The sequence below is a fragment of the Salvelinus alpinus genome, chromosome 4 (genome assembly GCF_045679555.1).
Source record: "Salvelinus alpinus chromosome 4, SLU_Salpinus.1, whole genome shotgun sequence".
In the NCBI taxonomy this organism is placed as follows: Eukaryota; Metazoa; Chordata; class Actinopteri; order Salmoniformes; family Salmonidae; genus Salvelinus; species Salvelinus alpinus.
Genome location: NC_092089.1, coordinates 67,942,108 through 67,966,392, shown reverse-complemented (window position 1 = coordinate 67,966,392; position 24,285 = coordinate 67,942,108). Strand labels below are relative to the sequence as shown.

Sequence of the window (24,285 nt, the reverse complement as noted above, 5' to 3'; positions counted from 1 at the left end):
CTATCCCATGTAAACACGGCGCTATGCATTGTGTAAATTACGTGGATTAGCCCCCTTTTGTTGCCAGAACACTGGACCTCAATGTACACACAGGGACTGATTCAAACCTCCCCCAAAGCCATTTGGCCTTAACTGACAATGTTAAGGAAGCGTTACATCCATATCACTGCACGAATATTTTTTACCGGAAATAGGTCGTCAAAAAGTACCTGATATTGTTGAATATGAGTTGTTTTCGGTGTCTGGAAAAGGCTGGATTGTGATGTGAAGGATACAAATGTGACTTCTGACTTCATCTTTGAAGCTTCGGTGAGAGTAGGATACATTTAGGATACATACATTTTGGTTGCCACCCCGAAATTGAAATGACTTTATATTAAGGTAATTTCCGGGTTTGTGCCCTGAAATGGCCTTACCTTATTTTCTATCATTTCAATTACATAGCAATTATTTAATTGTTCACACGAATACTATTTAGGCTAGAGTAAGCCATAGAAGCAACGTTTATAATTATATTGAGCAATGCAACAACTGCTGAACAATTGTTATAAGGCTACAATGCGATAACAAAGTCAATATTAAATAGAAGGGGGATCGAATAATAAATAGTACTAGGACCTCGTGCATTGCAAAGTTGAGTACGGCAAATTGTTCCGAAATTAGTTCAATATTCGTTCATCAAGAAGAGGGTTATGAAAATAAATGTTTCCTTGGTGACCCTGATTTTGTGTGCGTTTTCCTATTTCTCCTATTTCAGTTGGACTAACTTTTATTGAATATTAGCCTATAGTCAACGTTTTAAACTATGTTAACTTTATAGGCATAAAGCCTAATGACTTCTTAGACTTATTACAGTTTTGTTGATGCCTTAGCCTAAAGCAAATACTCGACAAACATGTATTTGTTTGATTGATGGCTCACTAAATGTGAATGGTACACATTTCAGAGGCCGAGAAGTTATTCGATTTTGTTACAGAACATTTCTCAAATATGCGTGCCTTAATGACCTTTTAAAGAGTATCATTTTTGTTGTTGTTGAAAAGACACAACACGAAAATAAGTCTCAGGGCACCACTGTATATAAATAAAATAATTGATATATTAAGCTATAGGGCTAAATGGCTAAATTATAGCCTCTATGGCTAAATTATTTAAGTGTGTCAGAAATGTGTTCGCAAATTGTGCAAAAGGTCAAGTTAGCTTTTTAGTTGTAAAGTTTCCTGCACCTGACCTAGACCTTGAACATACCTTATCATATGTGTTTGCCTATACATGTACACAGGTTGAACATGCCTTGTTATAAATGTAAAAAGTTGGAAAATAATTATTGATTCATTGTGTGTCTCACGTGTTGGACTGTTTAATATCCTGAAATGTCTCTAATTTACAATAACCTGCATGTTGTGTTTGTTTTACAATGGGTTATATAATAAACGTAGCTTCACATTCTTGTGATCACAATTTAATCAATTTTCCTGAAATATAGATCTGAGTTTCAGTCCCCACTTACTTCTATAATTGAGGTCTGAAAGAGTGTGGCAGAAAATTATTGAAAGCCAGCAAGGCACTGAGAATTTAATTTGAGATAAGACATCACAATTAGTGGAAGTATGCCTAATAAATGACATTACTTCATTTCTTATCATTTTACATGGACGATTTGAAACCAGCTAAAAAAACGTATATAAGATGATATAATGACAACAAAATAACCACTTGATAACATTAATCTAACATGTTTATTCGAATGCTTTAATTTTTTTAATGTGTTGAATGTTCTATTGTAATTATAGGGCGTTCGGCATTGTATAAGTTATTAGTGATTTTGAGTGATTTAAACAGTGATTAACTGAACAGCTCGTTTTGTTTACCTCTCGATTGATGTAAAAAAAAAAAAAAGTAAAATAGAAACGTTTCTTTCTCATTCCCTACTTTTCAAAACACTATGTCAAATGTTGTCATGTCAAAATAAAAACGACCAGTTAGAAATTTAAGTGTTATAAATATATGATTTTTTTCTAAGTCAAAAGGCACGGAAATCGTCTGAATTTGGATAGTGGTTCGAAATTGTCCTCGAAGCGTAAACATGGTCCACAGTAGCAAGCTGCGAAATTAAAAATATATAAAACAATAAGATAATGGAATAGTTTTAGAGCAGAAGGTCTTGCCTTGACGAAATGTGACAGAAACGTTTCACTGGTTGTTTGTTTTGCGTCTAGACGTACGGGAGTCAATCACATTTCACAGCAGTTATTGCCTCTCCTACGCACCTGTGACCTATGAAGACTTGACTTCAGGTGTGCAAAAGTTCATATATGTAGAGAAGATAGTCCATGTTTTTTTTAAACTGAATGAATTAGTAATGTTTTTACAAAAAATAATCATTTATATGGACGTAATTGACCTCATTTTCTAAGTAATGTATCAGCATGCGGTTTAACGCAGGAATGAAATGCAAATGTATTAAAAAAATGACCAAAAAAACGAATCAGATCTTGACTTTCATAATGTGTAGGCTGTATAATGTTAACATGTAGGCCTATTACTAGAAAAAATGCTTCTTTGTGAACCTGTCTCTTACCTGTCAATCCAACTTGGTAGACTGAAATGTGTTCCCCTCCTTATTGACTGAATTTGTGTTTTCTTATAGTCTAAATTGTAAAGACATATTGATCTATGGTGTAATCCTAAACCAGAATGCATTGATAAAAGTGACCACCAGAACCTAGTGTTAATATTCATGAAACATTTTCAATGATTTTATTAAATTATGTTGATGCATATTTTACAAAGTATTTTGAGTATTTCATTTATTTTGTCTCGGTGCCTGTCGGGCATTTGACTAAGGAATGCAGACATAACTTTCACTAAGGAATGCAGACATAACTTGAACATCTATACACTTGAAAACAATGTTTCCAAATCAGCTGCAATGATGAAAACGTTCATAAAGGACAATGTCAGATTTGAGTTGCTGTATGATTCACAAGACACATGCTTCCTGCTGCTGTGATGCAGTGAGCAGTGAATATGTATTAATCAAGAATATATCCTGGATGGATACATGATCATCATATAGGGTTCATTCATAAAACTCACTGCCAATGTTAATTTACCACATTTAAATTTTTTTTGCCAAACAGGTAAATAGCCTACACCACAAAACCCAGAAAACATGCACCACATAAACCATACGAATCCAGTTTTAGGAGTAAGCCACAATATTATTTCCATCTGAAAGCATGACCTGACGTTCTTGTATGATTCTAAACCAAAGCTCTCCTTGTTGTGTCTTTTCCAGGCTGCCGACTGATTTAATTGGGCCGTATTTTACTTTGTGTGTAGGACGAGCCAACAGAACATCTGACCATGAAGCTTGCCAGGCTGTGGATCCTACAGGTCTGCAATCACAGAAAAAACATATAATTCTCCATCCATATAAAGGTAGGGAGATTGTTGTCAAATGCACATCATACGCATGGCGGTACTCTGGGCAAAAGAAAGGAACTTCAATCAATACATACCCTTCTCAGGTCAACAAATGGACTAGAGAGACTGTTACAGAGGAGATGGTGTAAAATGGAGAGAGACAACTAAGAGGACACTCGTCTAAAGGTAAGCCATCCTTCTACTTTTAGACGAGTGTCCTCTTAGTTGTCTCTCTCCATCCCCTCTGTAACAGTCTCTCTAGCCCGAGGTTGGACAATGACCAGGGGGGAGTGAGGACAGGCTGTACAATTACGATTGAGATCAGAGTAGAGACTCATCTTGGAATAGGACATCTGGTAGAGAAGGATTTGTGTGACATCCGAAAGATACGGTGGCAGCGATAGCAACACTACAGTGGCATCATTTCAGACTAACTACAGGGGAGGAACTACGGTAAATTACATTGCACAAGACAGGTGATTGTAGGCTTCGGCATAGTACTTAACATTACAAAATCGGCACAAGCAAAAACTTCACATTTAAAGTGACAAGTGGTGCATAACTGCATGTACTTACTAACTTTTTACATGGTAATTACATACATATTTAGTTGCATTAATATAGGGCCAATTAAATGTCAAAGGTGCCTGCAGGGATGAAGTCATTAGGGTGGAGGGGACTATAATATCATATTAAAGATAGAGCAGTAGAGACGGGGAATATTCCTACCCTGTTAGAAAGAGCTAGCACCGAATAGGTCAAAGGAACAAAAGCCGCTGAAGATGATGAGGGTGAGAAGAGAGGGTAACCCTTCGGCAGTGTGAGGTAATGTTGTCCTAATGTAAGTGAAGCCAAGGTGAGGAGGCAGGTAGGATGGAGAGGAACGATTGGCCTGGCACAGACTAGGTGGATTGATATGCCCACTTACACAGAATAAAAAAGGAAGATTATTTCATTGTCCGTCACGTTGTGTAGTTCATATGCCAAATCACTGTTAATCATTTATATGCATCTGTACCCAAGTGTGTATGACCATGTGTGTGTCTGTGCTTGTGTATGAATGCCCATGTGTGTGCCAGTGTATGTGTGACTGTGCATGTGTGTGCCAGCGTATGTGTGACTGTGCATGTGTGTATGCCTATATGTTGTCTGTCCATTAGTAAAGATAAAAACCGTGTTGGAGGAGCCACGTCCCCTGAACACACCAGGCTCCATTCTAGCAGGAGCACGTTCAAATGTTCAAATTTTACTCTACCCCCCCCCCCTCACTTTTGTCCTAAGAGGGCAATTAAGGAAACAAACGTTTTCCCCCAGATTAGCTGACTGCCAGCTTTGCATACTAATGTAATGCCAAGTGGTTACAAATAGTGAGTACTCTAATTACCGGCACTGTTTTCAATCAGAAATTGCTCAATTTCCCAGGATGAGGTCTCCATGGCTGGAGGAAAAAAAACACAACCTGACAGAAGCAAGAGACAATCATCATCTGTGTGTGTGGAGTGTGTATATCTGTGTGTGTGTGTGTGGAGCGTGTATATCTGTGTGTGTGTGGAGTGTGTATATCGGTGTGTGTGGAGTGTGTATATCTGTGTGTGTGTGGAGTGTGTATATCTGTGTGTGTGGAGTGTGTATATCTGTGTGTGTGTGTGTGGAGCGTGTGGAGCATGTATATCTGTGTGTGTGTGGAGTGTGTATATCTGTGTGTGTGTGGAGTGTGTATATCTGTGTGTGTGGAGTGTGTATATCTGTGTGTGTGTGGAGTGTGTATATATGTGTGTGTGTGGAGTGTGTATATCTGTGTGTGTGGAGTGTGTATATCTGTGTGTGTGTGTGTGTGTTTGTGTGAGCGTGTTTGTATCCTTGTGTGACTGTGAGTGTGTGTATGCAAATAAGTTCATCTGCCTTTCTGTGTGTGCAACAGACGCAGGCAGGCACAGCCCTCTCCATCACTGGTGCCCCTGACAACACAGGAAATGGATCCCACCCGGTGGCAGCCTCAGCCTTCACACTATTTAGCACCACAATTATCCCCCATTCATTCACAGGCTGGCTGAACCATATAAGGCCAAATGTGATTCTGCGATGATCAGCGCAATGTGAAACCACGGGTCTGGCCTGGCAATTTGATGTGATTGTGCTGCTGTGATCTTCTGTAGTAGGTGAGGCACCTCCTTTATTGTGCCATTCTACTGGAGGGAGAGAATTAGAATGGAGTCTTTGATTTTAGGTGGACACAGTCATCATATCTGGAAGAGGTACAATGGTGTAGCATATTGTGGGTGATCAAACAGAGTAGGGGAAAATTAACAGTGATGTAAAGTACTTAAGTAAAAAATACTTTAAAATACTACTTACGTCGTTTTTTGGGGTACTTTACTATTTACCATACCGTTCAAAAGTTTGGGGTCACTTAGAAATGTCCTTGTTTTTGAAAGAAAAGCACATTTCTTGTCTAGTAAAATAACATCAAACTGACCAGAAATACAGTGTAGACATTGTTAATGTAGTGAATGACTATTGTAGCTGGAAACAGCAGATTTTTAATGGAACATCTACATAGACGTACAGAGGCCCATTATCAGCACCCATCACTCCTGTGTTCCAATGGCACGTTGTGTTAGATAATCCAAGTTTATCATTTTAAAAGGCTAATTGATCATTAGAAAACCCTTTTGCAATTATGATAGCACAGCTGAAAACTGCTGTTCTGATTAAAGAAGCAATAAAGCGGGCCTTCTTTAGACTAGTTGAGTATCTGGACCATCAGTATTTGTGGGTTCGATTACAGGCTCAAAATGGCCAGAAATAAATTACTTTCTTCTGAAACTCGTCAGTCTATTCTTATTCTGAGAAATGAAGGTTTTCCATGTGAGAAATTGCCAAGAAACTGAAGATCTCAAACAACGCTGTGTACTACTCCCTTCACAGAACAGTGCAAACTGGCTCTAACCAGAATGGAAAGAGGAATGGGAGGCCCCGGTGCACAACTGAGCGAGAGGACAAGTACATTAGAGTGTCTAGTTTGAGAAACAGACGCCTCACAAGTCCTCAACTGGCAGGTTCATTAAATAGTACCCGCAAAACACCAGTCTCAACGTCAACAGTGAAGAGGTGACTCCGGGGTCCTGGCCTTCTAGGGAGTGACGGTTGCTGATAATGGGCCTCTGTACGTCTATGTAGATATTCCATAAAAAACCTGCCGTTTCCAGCTACAATAGTCATTTACAACATTTCCTGACACCCAAAAGTACTCGTTACATTTCGAATGCTTAGCAGGACAGGAAAATGGTACAATTCACACACTTATCAAGAGAACATCCCTGGTCATCCCTACTGCCTCTGATCTGGCAGACTCACTAAACACAAATATTGCATTTGTAAATTAAGTCTGAGTGTTGGAGTGTGCCCTTGGCTATCCGTAAATATAAAAAACAAGAAAATAGTGCCATCTGGTTTGCTTAATATAAGGAATGTGAAATTATGATACTTAAGTATATTTTAGTAATTACATTTACTTTTGATACTTGAAGGGATACTTCAGAATTTTGGCAATGAGGCCCTTTATCTACTTCCCCAGAGTCTGATGAACTTATGGATACCATTTTTATGTCCAGTATGAAGGAAGTTAGAGGTAGTTTGATGAGCCAACGCTAACTAGCGTTAGCACAATGACTGGAAGTCTATGGGTATCTGCTAGCATGCTAGTCTCAGTTGGAATGGAGGTAGGGCAAGGAACAGACATCCTCGCACCACCATGGTCATGGGGAGCTGTAGGGACGGCACAGAGCACAGTGAACCCGGTGACCTTTAGCTAATGGAGGTCTGGCCTCTGATCAATGCACTGAGAGACTGGCGGAGGCCATCTTGCCCTTTCACTGAGAGATGGGATGGAGGGGACAGAGGGGGACGGAGGGTGGCAGCCAACAGGCGCGCCATGCGGCCATCGACCCTGCCAGTCTCCCATCCTGTGGGTGACAGCTGTGCCAGCGGGCCTGGGGATGGTAATGTCAAGATGCCACTCTGCCCTGCCACCAAGGAAGGACAGCCAACCTCTCAGTCTCTATGCTGTAGGGAGGGAGGGAAAGTCACTGCAGATTTATGTATTATGGCTTTGTGGTCAAATGGAATCAGCTTAACAGGTGTAGGATCTTAATTTAAACACTCTGTTGCAGGAGAAAGTTCCTGCAATGCAATACATTTACATTTTGAGGTTTAAAAAGGCTTCTGAAGGTTATAATTTTCACTTTTAAATTTCAGACTTGATTTTCCTTTATGAAAAATGGATTCTAATTCACATAATAATTCCCATTTCCTCTTGCTGCAGGATTATTTTCCTGCTGTAGCAAACTGGCTCAAATTATGATCCTACATCTGTATCAGTACAGTGTAATTAAGAATCTGACGAAAGACCGAGAGCAGGTGTTTATAACAAGTTTATGGACAGTTTTACATTTAAATGTAGTGTAATTACAGTTTCAGCGAAGACATAAGCCAAGTTTAGGGCAGTGTAAAATATTAGCATTTTCTGTGTTTGTAACTTGAAATGCAGTGTTGGGGATTTAAATGTTTGTGTAAAGCTTTGGGGTTGAGATGTTGAGATGTCATTTTGTAGTGTGATGCTCTGTACAACCCAGATGGCTCACTACTGTGTCTTTCATCATAGTAACCTCTGAGACACATGAATGACATACAGCTCGATAGACATTAGCATAGAACAACAAGTGAACAACAGTTTTTGCATTGTAATGAATTACACATCTCCTTACAATCATACAAAGCAATTCATAAGACCAACCGCACATAAATCACATTCCATACGGAGGGGAAAAAAGCTCACAGATAGATTTGGAGCAAATTTCTCTTTTTATTATCATTATCATTAACAGTAATTTGATACTCAAACCTCCTGTGACCTTTTCACAGCATCCTCCATTCCCAGAAGAGCCACTCAATAGCACGAGCAGAAGGCAAAGTGCCGAGAGAGAGAGAGAGAGGGAGAGAGAGAGAGAGAGAGAGAGAGAGAGAGATAGAGAGAGAGAGAGAGAGAGAGAGAGAGAGAGAGAGAGAGAGAGAGAGAGAGAGAGAGAGAGAGAGAGGGAGAGAGATAGTGAGATAAAGATTGATAGTGTACACTGCACAGTACATTATACACAATATATACATGCAGAGAGAGAGAGAGAAAAAAAAAAGTGTGTTAGAGATTGATAGTGTGCACAATACATTCAATTATACACAGAGAGACAGACAGAGAGACAAAAGAGAGAGAGAGAGAATAAAGAGAGAGAGAGAGAGAGAGAATAAAGAGAGAGAGAGAATATTGAGAGAGATAGTCCGTAATATACATTATAAACATGATTATCATATCGCTGATGTACTTTTATATGGTGCTCCTCAATGCACATTCCTAAAATTCAAATGCAATCCAAAACAATTTAGAAGTGGAAACACATGAAGACGTCATGTGGTCACCGCGGGCCAGTGGTGGGGCATACTGTCTGTGTGTGATTACCATGCAGTTACACTTACTGTACATTTGGCCATAAGCCCCACCGACGGACCGACTGAGGAGAATATGGGGCAATCTGAGCAGGGCATGTCTGGCCTGTGACAGGCTCAACTTGCCAGCGTTTCCTCCTTATCAGGAGCTGGGGGTGGCGAAACTAATTGAAAAGCTACTTAGGTTTTCTTCCTCTCATATAAATGGATTACAGTCTTTGCCTCCATGCTTTGGTCCTATGTTTACTCAATGAGATTTGACACTAGAGTGGAGGGATAGGTCCACTCCCAATTTGATCCCACACGCCCAATTCCATACTAACAATCAGCGCCTGTCTCTCTGTCTCACACCCTCCTGTGTTTATTATCTTAGCAGGCCAATAAAATGGCCCATCATACTATATATACTGTATAAACATGTTAATATATGTATACATGTGGGGATATGGTATGGGGAGGCTGACACCCTTGGTCAGGGACTTACGCGGGTGCAGGGGAGCGAGGAAAGGGGTGCCGAGAGAACCCCGTGGATCCACTGAGTGGTGTGGCAGACTCCCCAACCTCCTGCTAGGATTTGTTGGAATGTGAGAGAGGAGGATTTTAGCACCAGGCGAACCACGCCAGAGCCACGCAGACTTCATGCCATCTGTCTCCCCCCTCCGTCCTCCTTTTGCCAAACTCATTAGACCTTTTTTTCTCTCCTTTTCATCCCTTGTCACAAGACTAGGGGACATACTGGGATCTGCTAACGCACTGGAGGAAAGAATGGAGGGAGGAAATGGAAGAAGAAGCTCAATAAACAGATTTAGAAATCTGGGTTCATTAATATGTATTCATGATGTACTGACAGCCTGAACGACATACAGGCTCTGTATCACAGAGAAACTGAGTCTTCATATTGGGTATGTTGTATCAAAGTTTAATGACCATGAAACACTTCCACGAGTCAGTAAAGTCAGTCAGTAAAGTCTAACACTGGATTGAAGGCATCAATGTCAAAAAGGTATTCATTTTAACAACATACTCTCGTATATTTAACTTCTATTGTCGTTCAAGAGTGGCTGCATTCTTTTAATACTGCATGTCCAGTTATTCATTGGTAGGACTGTGAGGTAGTGACACATCGTACATTATTGTGTATGAGTTAGTGAAATGGAAGCCTGTTGTGATTAGTCAGAAACATGTCAGATTAATTATCATAACTGTCAATATGGTGTCATATATGCCCCAATTACTTAATGACCTAATAAACTGTATCATAAATAACAGTATGTTGTTGATATGTTCATTTGAACCCGTAATTAAGTCAAGTGAGTATTGTTGTATATGTACTGTATGTTCAAATCAGGAAAACAGTCATCTACAAACCTTAATTGACCAGGTCAACTTCACATCCATAAATCCCTGGAAACAAAATTTTTTCCAACATGAAGCTTTTGACAAACAGATTACACATTTAACACATCATAACCAAGGCTCAGGATCATGATTCGGCGGGCATTATGAAATCCAAAACAGATCCCCTCATCAAATGGCTCTGTGAGCCGTGTGGTGGTCTGATGGGGTTGACCCCTGGCCCTTTCCCTGTGGGGGGCGGCTGGGGAGGGGCGCGGGAGATCACACGAAGGCCCTGTTCTGGCTCCATGTCCAAACAGCCTGGTCTGTTCAGGAGGAGGGTGGAGGGGTGGAAGTGTACCCCCTCGTCCTAAAGAGAGCACCAGGTGGCAAGGACGTGGGCAGGGGGCTTTTGATGCTGACCCCTGGTCCCTGGGATGGGATGGCTCTAGTCATTGATCCAGCCAGAGGACGGAGGGGAGCCAGGTGCCCCTGGTGGGGGATCAGCTGCTACAGTCTGGGTATGGAGGAGAGGAGTCTGGGTCACACTGGTCCCAGTCATGCCAGTAGTCACAGCCCCAGTGTCGACTGGCTGTTATGTTGTAGACAGGGTGCTGGTCTAACACTGAAAGCAAAAGGGAACAGATTAATGAGTCGGTGTATCCAAACTTTTGACTGGTACTGGTATATATATATACAGTACCAGTCAAAAGTTTGGAGACTGACTCATTCAAGAGTTTTTCTTTATTTTTAAAAATTTCTACATTGTATGCTGCACTATTTGGTAAAAGACCAAGTCCATATTATGGCAAGAACAGCTCAGATAAACAAAGAGAAACGACAGTCCATCATTACTTTAAGACATGAAGGTCAGTCAATACAGAAAATGTCAAGAAGTTTGAAAGTTTCTTCAAGTGCAGTTGCAAAAACCATCAAGCGCTATGATGAAACTGGCTCTCACGAGGACCACCACAGGAAGGAAGACCCAGACTTACCTCTACTGCAGAAGATAAGTTCATTAGAGTTACCAGCCTCATAAATTGCAGCCCAAATAAAAGTAACAGACACATCTCAATATCAACTGTTCAGAGGAGACTGCGTGAATCAGGCCTTCATGGTCAAATTGCTGCAAAGAAACCACTACTAAAGGACAAAAAATAGAAGAAGAGACTTGCTTAGGCCAAGAAACACGAGCAATGGACATTAGACCGGTGGAAATCTGTCCTTTGGTCTGATGAGTCCAAATAGGAGATTTTTGGTTGCAACCGCTATGTCATGGAGAGACGCAGAGTAGGTGAACGGATTATCTCCGCATGTGTGGTTCCCACCATGAAGCATGGAGGAGGAGGTGTGATGGTGCTTTGCTGGTGACACTGTCTGTGAATGATTTAGAATTCAAGGCACTCTTAACTAGCATGGCTACCACAACATTCTGCAGCGATTTGCCATCCCATCTGGTTTGCGCTTAGTGGTACTATCATTTGTTTTTAAACAGGACAATAACCTAGCACACCTCCAGGGTGTGTAAGAGTTATTTGACCAAGAAGGAGAATGATGGAGTGCTGCATCAGATGACCTGGCCTCCACAATCCCCCGACCTCAACCCAATTGAGATGGTTTGGGATGAGTTGGACCGCAGAGTGAAGGAAACACTCTGCATATGTGGGAACTCCTTCAAGACTGTTGGAAAAGCATTCCTCGTGAAGCTAGTTGAGAGAATGCCAAGAGTGTGCAAAACTGTCATCAAGGCAAAGAGAGGCTACTTTGAAGAATGTCAAATATAATATTTGTTTAACACTTTTTTGTTACTACATGACTCCATATGTGTTATTTCATAGTTTTGATGTCTTCACTATTATTCTAAAATGTATAAAATAGTAAAAATAAAGAAAAACCCTTGAATGAGTAGGTGTGTCCAAACTTTTGAATGGTACTGTACATGTTCGTGTAGCCCAAACTGTTCGGATGCTACAAACAGAAGTTGGCAGATCGGCTGTACCAACTTCAGACGAGTCCCAAGAAGCTTGTGGGGGTCGTAGATCAAAATGGAGAACGCCATCGTGTTCGAACGCTACAGACGGTCTGACAAACACCGGTCTAGCTCTGTCACCTTTACCGCAGATGTGAAAGTGCGACATCGGCGGACGCGGTGGGTTGAGAAAAATCCCAGATATCTTTAGCTTAAACAGACAGATTTTTTGTTGGAATTCTTATTATGCTAATTAGATTTCCCCGGGGGAGTGGATGTTGACTCTAGGGTGCTTTAAGAAAAGTTTTTCAACAGAATCGGCGGAATGACTAGACCCCTGCTCACACACAAACACAGTTCACTTTCCTAATTTGCTCCTTGTATAATTCCATCGCGCATCTAAACACTCTCCTCTCACCTTTTCCCTTTGCTTATGGACTTCGGTGCAAAACACATCAGCTGTCATAACCGCTAACCTCTACACACAGCCTACATCGTTGTCAACATATTATCTAACGTCATAATCAACATAGCTAATAGAACTAACGTGTTAGTAAACCTGCTACAATCATGCAGTACAGTGTACAGTCAGTAAGCAGTTCAGCAGTTACACCGGTGGACCCCAGTGGCAATACATTTACAAAACCAAAAGCTGCCCTTGACTCGGAAACGTTCCAGTGTTGGATAGCCATAGGATAGCTATTCCCTCTCTGTTTAAGCCAGGTGTTTGAGTAGGCTAAACTAGCTAGATGCATTCATTAGCTAAGTAAGTTAAAGTAAAAGTGAGAAGGGAAAAAAACATATATATATATATATATATATAGCTAGCTAGCTCTCTCTCTTGCTTCTCTTTCATTTTTGAAGAAATTAATTTGTTCGAACTGTTCAATGATTTTCTCTCTCTCTCTGAGTCAACTATTTACCACATGTTATGCACTGCAGTGCTAGCTATCTGTAGCTTATGCTTTCATTACTAGATTCATTCTCTGATCCTTTGATTGGGTGGACAACATGTCAGTTCATGCTGCAAGAGCTCTGAAAGGTTGGAGGACATCCTCCGGAAGTTGACATAATTACTGTGTAAATCTATGGAAGGGGGTGAGAACCATGAGCTTCCTAGGTTTTGTATTGAAGTCAATGTACCCAGAGGAGGACGAAAGCTAGCTGTCCTCAGGCTACACCATGGTGCTACCCTACAGACTGTTGTTGAGGCTACCATACACCTTCATTGCAAAAAAGTATGTTTTAATCAATTATTTGGTGATGTGAATATATTTAGTGTAGTTTTATCTAAAAAAAAAAAGGATAACTTTGTGTTTCACTACTTACATTTTTTCTGACATCCACTGAGGAGGATGGTCCTTCCTTCGTCCTCTGAGGAGCCTCCACTGATTTCAACCTCACATGTAAACATGCAATTCCACATGTGAAAGTAAGATGAACACGTGGAGTTTTCTTACATGTGAAACGGGAAATGTGATTTCCACATGTGATAGTTTTTCAGATGTGAAAATGCAATTGACATGTGAGGGGAAAACGTGTTATTCACCTCACATGTGAAACGGAGGTGTTAACATGTGAACTCTAAATGTGGTTTCACATGTGACGGTTAAGCACAACATGTGAAAACAGCCATTACACGTGAAAAAGCGATTTCCACATGTGAAACTGCAAATTCCACGTTTCTTTTGTAAGGGGATGCATGGATTCTTTGACTGGAGACGTTTTTGATTGAAATGGAGTGAATGCTGAAAATTACTGAAAGTAATGCAAGGTACAATACAGCAAAGTGACATCACCGTGAAAAAAGTCAACGCTGTGTTAGGTACACAACTAGATTAGAACAGAAAACATAGAATGAGCAGAATGCCTCACCAATGTCAGAGGTGTAGTAACAAGATCAGCCAGTCAATGAATGAGGAAAAATCTCTGTCAAATCTAAATGAATGTGTTAAATCTTCATTTTAATCAACTGTGGTAGGAGTGCGAGCAAGCCAGTGAGAAATCAACGTTTCAAATGTGAGCACCATTACACATCCAAGAGATGTATATCTCAATTGAACTTATCTGGTTAAATAAAGAATAAATAAATAATACATTTAAATTGTAGTGTTGCTGGTCTCTCATTCATAATGAGCTGATGTCCTGCTGGAGTAGCTGGAAGAAGACAGTACCTCAAAATCTGCCAGCGCTTCCAACACTGTGTCTGTATCTGGGCCAGGCTTGGAGGAGGGTTAGTGTTATCAGTGTCTAAACTCTGTACCTTCTGTGTCTATAAGACGTTTACTACACACATACACACACACACACAGACATTCACGTGCGCGCACACACACACATACACACACACACACAAACACACACCCAAAAGACAGGGACTATAATCCTCCCACTTCCCTGGGGCTTGGACGTGAAAGCAGGCTGGATGGAAGAAGAAATTAAGATGTGTCTGATTCCAACAGCAGCCAATAAGAGAGCAGCGCCTTACACCCAGTGCTCTCTGATAGGTTCTCCTGGCCCTCTTCATCTCCGGGTCCGTATCATTCTCTCAAATCACAAGCACACCAGCAGTCTGACCCAAAGACAACAAGACCCAGGGAGGGATGGAAGGAGGATGGAGGGATGGAAAGAAAGTGTGTGGGAGGGAACAGCAGCCATGCACGGTGTCAGTAGTAGCCAGTGTGTTATTATTAATAAAGCATTAAAAAGTGAGCACATCAAAGCGTACAGGGGCCATGCTATCATACATGAAAGTAACATACTATAGCTTAATGTCTCCTAAGGCGTGTTATGGTGACGCTGCTTTCATTTGAAATGCATTGTGTGGCGAATGGATTTGTGAGAGTGGAGAAAGCGTGGCGTGGGTGCAGACCATAATTTAAAACCTGACCTCATAGGCTCTTCAAAGCCTTAGTGACTGAGGATATTTAGTGCTTACTGGTGTAGGAGACCCGCGCCAAGGCTGTATAAACAACAGATATGTACATGCTGGCATAGCTGGTGATGCATAGGCCTACTTACATACCACATGATCAATACTCAGTACAAACAACATCAACAACAACAACAACAACATTTGGGAAACCTTTTATTTATTATGTTCCTATTATCAGATCACACAGCACATTATATTGACATTCACTGGGAATAAAAATGTCTCACTTAATGTTACAATTTCTATTTTTCCGCCCCATAAACCATGAATCCTCAATTCTGCAATTGGCACTATTCCGGTAATACTCATTTTGCAAATGGAGACGGCTGGAAGTAACACATCTTTCTCTCTCTCTCTCTCTCTCTCTCTTTACCAGCGACGCCAGGTAATTATCCTAATCTACCTTCCTTCTCCGCTCCTGCTCTTCTCTCCTCCACCGCATCACGCTGCTTTGGACCACCTCTGTGCCTTCATTATCAGCACTGGGAGTGTCTAATGGCTTGGCTCTCTCACAGCGCAGTCTGTCGGAGGAGAGACAGCCTGCTGAGGAAAAGAGATGGAGGGACCGGAGAAGAGGGGGGGAATTGGGGGGAGGAGGAGGGGGAGGGGGAGAAGGGAAGGAGATACAGCACTGAAGGGGGACGGCACTGAAGGTTAACATCTCAATCACTTCGGGGCAATTCTGCCAGACTCTGTTAGCTCCAGCTTTTCAGGCGTCTCCCTGAAAACGAACGGCAGTGGGACGAGTTTGTCTGTCGCAATGTCAAAGAGGTGGCGAGGAGGAGGACACTTTGGAGGTGGACAGAGTGCTTGTGTGTGTGTGTGTCAGGATGAGTTGGCCATGGGATGGGTGTATTTAGGGCGACGGGTCGTGTTTTAAGATGGGACAGGGCGGCTGGTGCACCACAACATACAACAGACTCCCACCTTGTCTCTTGGAGACAGCAAGCCATTTAACATACAGAAGGACTGGGGGTGGCAATTCAGTTGCACATTTTTTCTAAATGACACCCTTGATGGATGGAAAAATGTTGGGGTCCCTGAACAGATTTATGCGGTACGAAAATAAAATGTGTGACATCAAGACAAAAAGACAGACATTTTCAAACCTACTTTTGAACCCCTAAAGAGAACAGTGACAAATGCTACCACACCCACACTCCTTCTGCACCATACCTGCTTCTCAACACTCCAAAAATGTCATATAGTCAAACTGTGATATTGCATGTTGTATATGGCACAAACACAATATACATGGACTCATTCCAAGTGTACTGTAACTGTACAGTTCGTGCACGGAGGAACGACACAGATTGAGATGGTCTCTGCTTCCGTCTAAGTATACATACCATACAGTATGTATAATGAGTTAATGACTATGGAGGTCTTGCACTACATGTCTTTAGAATGGTACTTACCATTTAAATGCTAATGAATAGTAACGGATGTGTATTATATCATGTTTACGACGTGCACACGTAAAACAAATGTTTTAGCCTACACATAAACATACCACATGGGCGCACTCGCTCACTGAAATGACTCTAGATACAGTATAGCACATTGTGTCGAGTTGCTAAATACTATGCAAATACATAGAGAGCTGTGCACCACTGAGATGAAAGCATGATCTCAGTGTAGAGCCTGGGTACTGTTTGGTCACCCGTAAACAATTGGGGCAGTGTTAGCCTAAAACGTGGCATTAGCGCAGTATTAGTCAACAGCCTGAGTCAATACACCCCACTGGGTTCCGTGTCCTCCTACAAACACAAACAATTGCTCTAGCAGGCCTCTGCAACTAGATGGAAACATCAATTACAGTAAATTACACCGAAACAATGAGAAACACTTTAATTTGTTTAATCTCCTGAGCTGTTTTGGATGAAAGCAATGGGCGCTGGAGTAAGATAACATTACATAGCCCAAAGTTATTATCCCCCCCCCCCAATAATGTTTATACATACAGCAGGAGTGGGCTATTTATATTTTGCTCCTCAGCATGTACTACGAAAGGAGCATCAACTTCAAATAATGTGTTCAGTGTGCGGCCCACTTTATGGATGTAGTTGAATTCCAAATAGGAGACACTGAAAATCCACGGCAGCTCCAATGTTTGTCTGGAGAGCTGCAAGCCTCCGGAGTTTCATAGCAGAGAAAATAGCCACAGCTCCGTTGAAAGACAAAAAGCTTTATGTGCTTGTCTAGGGGAGGAAAACACACATTATGTGATTAGAAAATAATTGTAAGTCACAATCCTGGGATAGAGGCCTCTACATTCTCTACAAGGTCGACTTTAAAGAGGAGGGGAAAACAATGGACCAAATACTCAATTTATGTATCCGTTCATTCTTTCTGCACAGAGAAACCACAAATGACTAGTCTACTAAATTCTAGCTCTTTTCTAGCAACTCAAACAGTAACTATGCACCAAAACAAAAAGCGAAGAACTTCAACCAAACACTGTAATGTTTCAATGAGCTGCTTTGCCATGGTTGATTATCGGGGGGGTTGGTTGGATGCAGGGGACAGGCAGATGAAGATTTTGGCTGTTCCAGAAAGCTTTTTTGAGGGGGGAGGGGGGGGGGTAGTTGGAGTAAATGAAAGACAAATGCCAGTAGTGCCCACTCAGCTATTTTCCCTGTCAAGATCAAAGGCTCCGCTGGACTGGCCTCTCCGCGGGAAACTTGAAATGGGCCCTGCCTTTGTTTGCTGTTGCTAGGAGACCTGCAGACAGCTGAAAGTGTTTGCAGTGGGGTACAAGATCAAAAACATTTCCAATATACATTTTTAAGACTGCTGTGTATTCCAGGCTTAGGCTTGTAATTTACAGGACAAAAATAAAAGACCAAGAAATAATGATGCCTCCGTGTGTTGGTCATGGACTAAATTGACGATTTGCTTGATTTTTGCTGTTGGCAAAGCAAGGTAGTTTAATAGTGACAGGGTTGCATGTTTATAACACACTTGGAAGGGTACATCACTGCTCTTTTCTGTAGTAGGCCTAAAAACAGTATGATATAAAGAGAAGTGAGAATCACACCTTATGTTATATCTTTTGATATTGTTATGGAGAATTAACATAATGGACATATTAGTTTGGTTAGTCGAATGCTCGCCCCCCCCCCCCTCTCTCACACACACACACACCCTTGCCCACAAACAGTGGACCAATCAGGCCCACATCCAGTTTGATATTTACAGGGCTGAAGTTAACCTTAGCCACAATGCTAATTATAACATTGTTATGGTTTAATGGGCCCCATGATAGTTTGGGTGCCTACACATGTGTCACTGGGTGCTCATTAGTCATTATTAGGTCGACACTCAACTAAAGTCCAAACCCGCTGAGCCAGAAATAACAAGTGTCCCCTTGATATTTACAATACTGTCCTTGGTAGGTATGCAATGTGTCTGTTTGTTTAATGAGAGAGTAACGGTGTGTTCAGTTTGTATGTTGACCAGATCAATGATGAATACATAGTCCAAGTAAGCCACGCCTCTTAAATCTTCAATTACATAACATCGTTTGGAGCCACTTACACCAACTGGATGACTTACTTTACCTGTAGCCATGTCTGAAGGACCAAGAAATCTGCGTCCTTTCTATTCTTCCAATTAGGAAATGTATACCTTGTGCGTAATGGGTATATCTTGTGCGTAATGCGCAAACACAAAACGTAAAACTATGGTGCTGCAGCAGTGGCATGTCCCATTCAAACTTGTTTAACCTCTGTTGGCTTTGTATCTCTTCTCAAATGTCTTTAAAAATAGCTGTTTATGGTAGCGTAGTCTACTCACCCAACCTTATAGACAATTCTATAATTCTTACAATTCTTATAGACATGTAATTACAGTGGCCTCTGGTCCAAGGGCAAAACCTCCTCGTGTGGTAAATGTGTAATTAAAAAAGACGAAATGAGCTCAATTGATATATTAAGGCGGTGGGATCTACGTTATACTTAATGAAACAAGTAAAACTGCGATCGCCATGAGAGTGACCTTCATGTCTGGAACGATTGAGATTAGAATCGTGCTGCGTCTGCCTGTTGTTTTCACCAACTCGAGCCAACTGGCACGGCATTGGCGTCCTCTCCCGGCTCCCAGTCTGCCGTGGTGACAATGACAACCAGATACCGCATGGCGTGCAAAGATGACAGAAATAGTTGCACGCCAAAGGATTGTTGGAAATTCCAGACAAACATCACGCTACCAGTCGTGAAAGTCGTTGTGTAGCTACTTGGCGTGGAAAAATGCCTTATAGGGTGGAATAGTCATCCCTGACCTGGGCTATATGTCCATTCACATTTGTAAAACATCTGCAGCATCGTAACTACACTCAAGTAGACTACATTTAAACAAGTGTTTGCTGTGTAAGTAAATGTAGCCTATTTAAAAAAAAAAAAAAAATCTAATGACATTTTATATTAATTAAGCTACTCTAGTATTAGCTTAGGGTGGTGTATTCAGAGGTGTATTCTGTCTAACCATAATGCCACATGCGCATCCAGTGCGTGCTCTCTGACTAAGCCCGATTTATGGACACTGTCGCTCGATTTGGTGATCCAATAATAACGCAGCTGGTAAAATTTTACCAGACTACAGTACAGAGCGCAGCAGACCAGATTCTACCTCCACTTCGTTTACGTCGCATCCCGCTCACTTTATCTCCCAGCCCTTTTGCGTCAACGGAGAGAGACGTCAGGGTTCTCCAGTCGCTGCACAGAGGGACCCACCCCTGTGTGACATCACTCAGAGAACGTACTGTACCGGAGCTGTTTTCAAAGCGTGCATCAGCAGTCTGAATATCCTGCCAAAAATACATGAACAACAGCAGAGTAAAACGAAAAAGTAGGCTAACGTGCTAAACAGATTTGGGATTTGCACTCTCAGAAAATAGAATGTAATCAATTTGTTGACGAGGACAGCACAATTTCTGTTTTTATGTGTTTGGTTGCATGTAAAAAAAAAAATAATCGATATAAACTGAAACCAGGATATGAATCCAATTTATCCACAAATAGTTTTGCTTGTCTAACGTCATAATTTCCCTGTCTAAAATGATTCATATGTTGGATTAAACACCATTAGTTTTACGCAATAAAGGGACAAAAAAATGCTGTACTGCAGGGGTCTTCAACCTTTTCTTGCCCAGGGAGGGACCTCCGCCCAGGCAATCCGGCGACCCAGAGCACAAGACGCCTTGGCCTGATCACGCAAAAATGGCGACCCAGTATTAATAGGCAACTGCTACTTAATAAAAAGATGAAATATACATAAGTAACTTAAAAGGCTACGGTTTAGTTATTGTGCTAGACCATAAGCTATATGATCAATTTAAACCTGATAATGTATTGTAGGCCTAAAAGCGCACAGGTGGGTCTATTAGTGACCCCTTGGCAAATGCATAGATAGAATGACGCAAATAATACAAATGCTGCACTGTAAGAGTTTTTAACAAGCAAAATAATGATCATGAGACAATTATTCTGAAAACACACCGCAACAGGCTGCCTTTTTCGTTAGTCACAATATTAGGCTAAACAGAAAAGTAGGCCTAAACTGTTGAAAGTTTCATCAAGTCAGTAAGAGTTATCCTTCCTCTCGCCCCTGGCGATAACAGTTCACCTCTCTTGTCGGACGGCTGTTGCTTGAACCCTGGTCCCCCGTGGTGACAATAAAATGCCTCGGTTACTAGGCCTTGCATAAAAGGCAAACAGTTTATAACGTTGTGAAGCAAAGGTATAGCCTGTGAAGGAGAAAGATTTAGTAACGGTGAGAGGATGGAATTCCTAGAGCGAGGTCAGAGGGCCAAAGTTACCTTTTACAAGCCCCGGAGGCTGTATGTGGAGACGATCGACGTAGAACCAACAGTTACAACTCATTATAATACCAAAGACTTGTCATTGTCATCAATCAATAGGCCTATCAATCATCAATTCCACTTGACAATTGTTTTCTATTATATAATAGTTTATTGGGTTAACCAACTTTAGGCTAAACAAATAGGGCTTCATATATATCATGCCTATGTGTTGGTCTAGCCATACGCCTATACATCCTTTCATCTTTCTGTCTGTCATATCTGTCTGTAATTTTAGAGCAGCTGCTAATCAAATTGCCAAACAAGAAAGTCAAATTCGTGAAGGCCTAGTCTATTGGATGCTGTACATAACTATTCTGGCGAACTGGGGAACAGAAAAGCCGTTGAGTTACAATGAACACAGATAGGCAACAAAATAAACAAAATAGGCCTAATATGAATGGACTTAGACTCCAAAATCGATTATATAAAAATGGGAAAGTTATCAGTGCATAATCATCAAGGAGATAAAAATATGTTTAAGAGTGGCCTAAGAGTGTTGATCTTCTCACAGTCTTTCAAATAAGTGTTATTGGGGAGGATTTGGTGTGAGATTCCCTTTTCATTATAACGGTATTATAAAGCGTAGACTTGGAGACAGAAGGGCGAGGCTTACGTCACAGTCCAAGAGTCACCCGCCGTGTGTTCGGCGTCTCCAAGTAAAGACTTATCTGCAAAAAAAAGTTTGGACTGACAATGTGGGTGGACAGGGCGTGAAACTACTATCATCATCAGTTTTGAATGAAAGAAAGAAAACATATCTTCAACAAAAAGGGAGGCTCATTCCAATTCAGCTGCGTTGTTAGGACAACGAGAACCATCCCTCAGATGATTAGTTCCACTTCAAAAGAATTTACTTTCCGCGGTGAACGTCCCCCCTTTTGTGTCCTTACATAGGGGTTTCACAAACCAAAAGAATAATTGTATGTTTAGTCAGTCTGTTTATTTTTTCCTCTGTTCGAACGACATTTGTATTAAATAAATATAATACTTATGACAATGCCCTAGAAGTCCATAAACATGTCCTACTCCAGACTAAAATGCTTGAACGCTCAGACATCATCATAATTTGCGCCAAAGAATAAAGACACATGACCTAAATAATACAAAAGGTGTAGGATGGCAGCATAATTTAAATGGTACCCTACCCCACGCCGTTTGGAGTCGATTTCAAAAGTTGTAAAGAAATCCACAACTCCACCGTCATACAAAACAAAAAATGTGGATAAGTGGAAAATAAAATGCGAAATAAAGTAGAACGTTTTTTTCCCACGTTCAAAAGAACTGGGAACTCAGAACTCCACTTCGGACTTCAGTGTTTTCAAGACAACTGGGAACTCGGGAAAAAAACGAGCTCTGACTGGGAAAAATCGTTTTGAACGGTCATCCGACTTGGAATGTTGGAGATTTCCCGAGTTCCCAGGTGTTTTGAACGCAGCATATGCCCCATCTTGTTTGGCGTGGCAAAATACAATAATCAAACCTGTAAATAAACAAAAAAAAATGTTAATAGTTTAATGGAACAGTGGATGGCAACAACACAATATGAACAACTGACCACAGTCAATATGGGCTTAAAAAGTTAGTCCCTCTTTGTTAAATGTTCTGAATATCCCTTTTCAAGAGTTACACATACTGTTACACATGCTTGTGTGACCAATTTTTCCACATATTGCATTCTGTCAAAGTAAAGAGAATACACACAACTGAGCTCAAATAGAGCAATAGTAATGGCGTCTTTTTGTAGGCACTAACGGAAGCTAACTCCACCATGTTTAGTTGCAATGGTGGAAAAGTACCATATTGTCATACTTGAGTAAAAGTAAAGATACCTTAATAGAAAATGACTCAAGTAAAAGTAAAAGTCACCCAGTTTAAAACTACTTGAGTAAAAGTCCAAAAGTATTTGGTTTTAAATATAGGCCTATTTTAATATTATCAAAAGTAAATGTAATTGCTAAAATATACTTATCAAAAGTAAAAGTATAAATCATTTACATTCCTTATACTAAGCAAACCAGAAGGCACGATTTTCTTGTTTATTTATTTATGGATAGCCAGGGGAACATTCCAATCAGTGGTGTAAAGTACTTAAGTAAAAATTATTTAAAGTAAGTCGTTTTTGGGGGATATCTGTACTTTACTATTTATATTTTGGACAACTTTTACTTTTACTTCACTACATTCCTAAAGAAAATAATGAACCTTTTACTCTATACATTTTCCCTGACACCCAAAAGTACTCGTTACATTTTGAATGCTTGGCAGGACAGGAAGATGGTCCAATTCACGCACTCATCAAGAGAACATCCCTGGTCATCCCTACCGCCTCTGATCTGGCGGACTCACTAAACACGAATGCTTCGTTTGGAGAAAAAAATGGAGAGTGCCCCTGGCTACAGGTAAACAAAAAATAAATAAAAATGGTGCTATCTGGTTTGCTTAATGAAGGAATTTGAAATTATTTATACTTTTACTTTCACTTTGATACTTAAGCATATTTGAGAAATTACATTTAATTTTGATATCTAAGTATATTTAAAACCATATACCTTTAGACTTTAACTCAAGTAGTATTTTACTGGGTGACTTTCTATTTAACTTGAGTCATTTTCTATGAAGGAATATTTTGACAATTGGGTACTTTTTCCACCACTGACTCCAAAACTCAGACAATTTACAGTCTAGGCATTTGTGTTTGGTGTTTTTGCCAGATCAAATGCATTAGGGATGATCAGGGAGGGATGTTCTCTTGATAAGTGCATGAATTGGACCATTTTCATCTCCTGCTAAACATTCAAAATGTAATGAGTACTTTTGGGTGTCAGGGAAAATGTATGGAGTAAAAAGTACATTAATTCTCTTTAGGAATGTAGTGAAGTAAAAGTACAAGTTGTACATTTTTTTAAATAGTAAAGTAAAGTACAGATACCTCAAAAAACGACTTAAGTAGTACTTTAAAGTATTTTAAAGTACTTTACTACTGGTTAGTTGGCCAAAGCCAAAATTAATGGGGTATTTGGAGGGTTTTTGGATAAACGCTGAATATAAGGTCTGTGGTAAACACAGGCTTAGGAGATATTATACGTTTTGTTCTATGAGATAATCTTCATCAGCTAACATCACTTTTTGTGAATTGTGAAGCATTTATGTCATCAAAACAAGTAAAAAGCTTATGATGTGCTGCTAACATGTAAAAAATAAAAATACACCTCATGTCCAATGCATTTGACATCTAGCTAACAGGCTTAGCCAACCTTA

The 24,285-nt window shown here is 40.6% G+C and overlaps 1 long non-coding RNA gene across 2 annotated transcripts in view; it reads right to left on the bottom strand.

Moving 5' to 3' along the window:
• Positions 1-7,846: 7,846 nt before the first annotated feature.
• Positions 7,847-24,285, bottom strand: part of LOC139574306 (uncharacterized) — a 135,953-nt gene continuing 119,514 nt past the window's right edge. Inside the window, exon 3 of one of the 2 annotated variants that reach the window (XR_011674749.1) lies at positions 7,847-10,885. This is a non-coding gene — a long non-coding RNA (uncharacterized lncRNA). Of the gene's footprint in view, positions 10,886-13,521; positions 15,708-24,285 lie in introns of those variants that run through there. The other variant, XR_011674750.1, reaches the window with a different exon arrangement.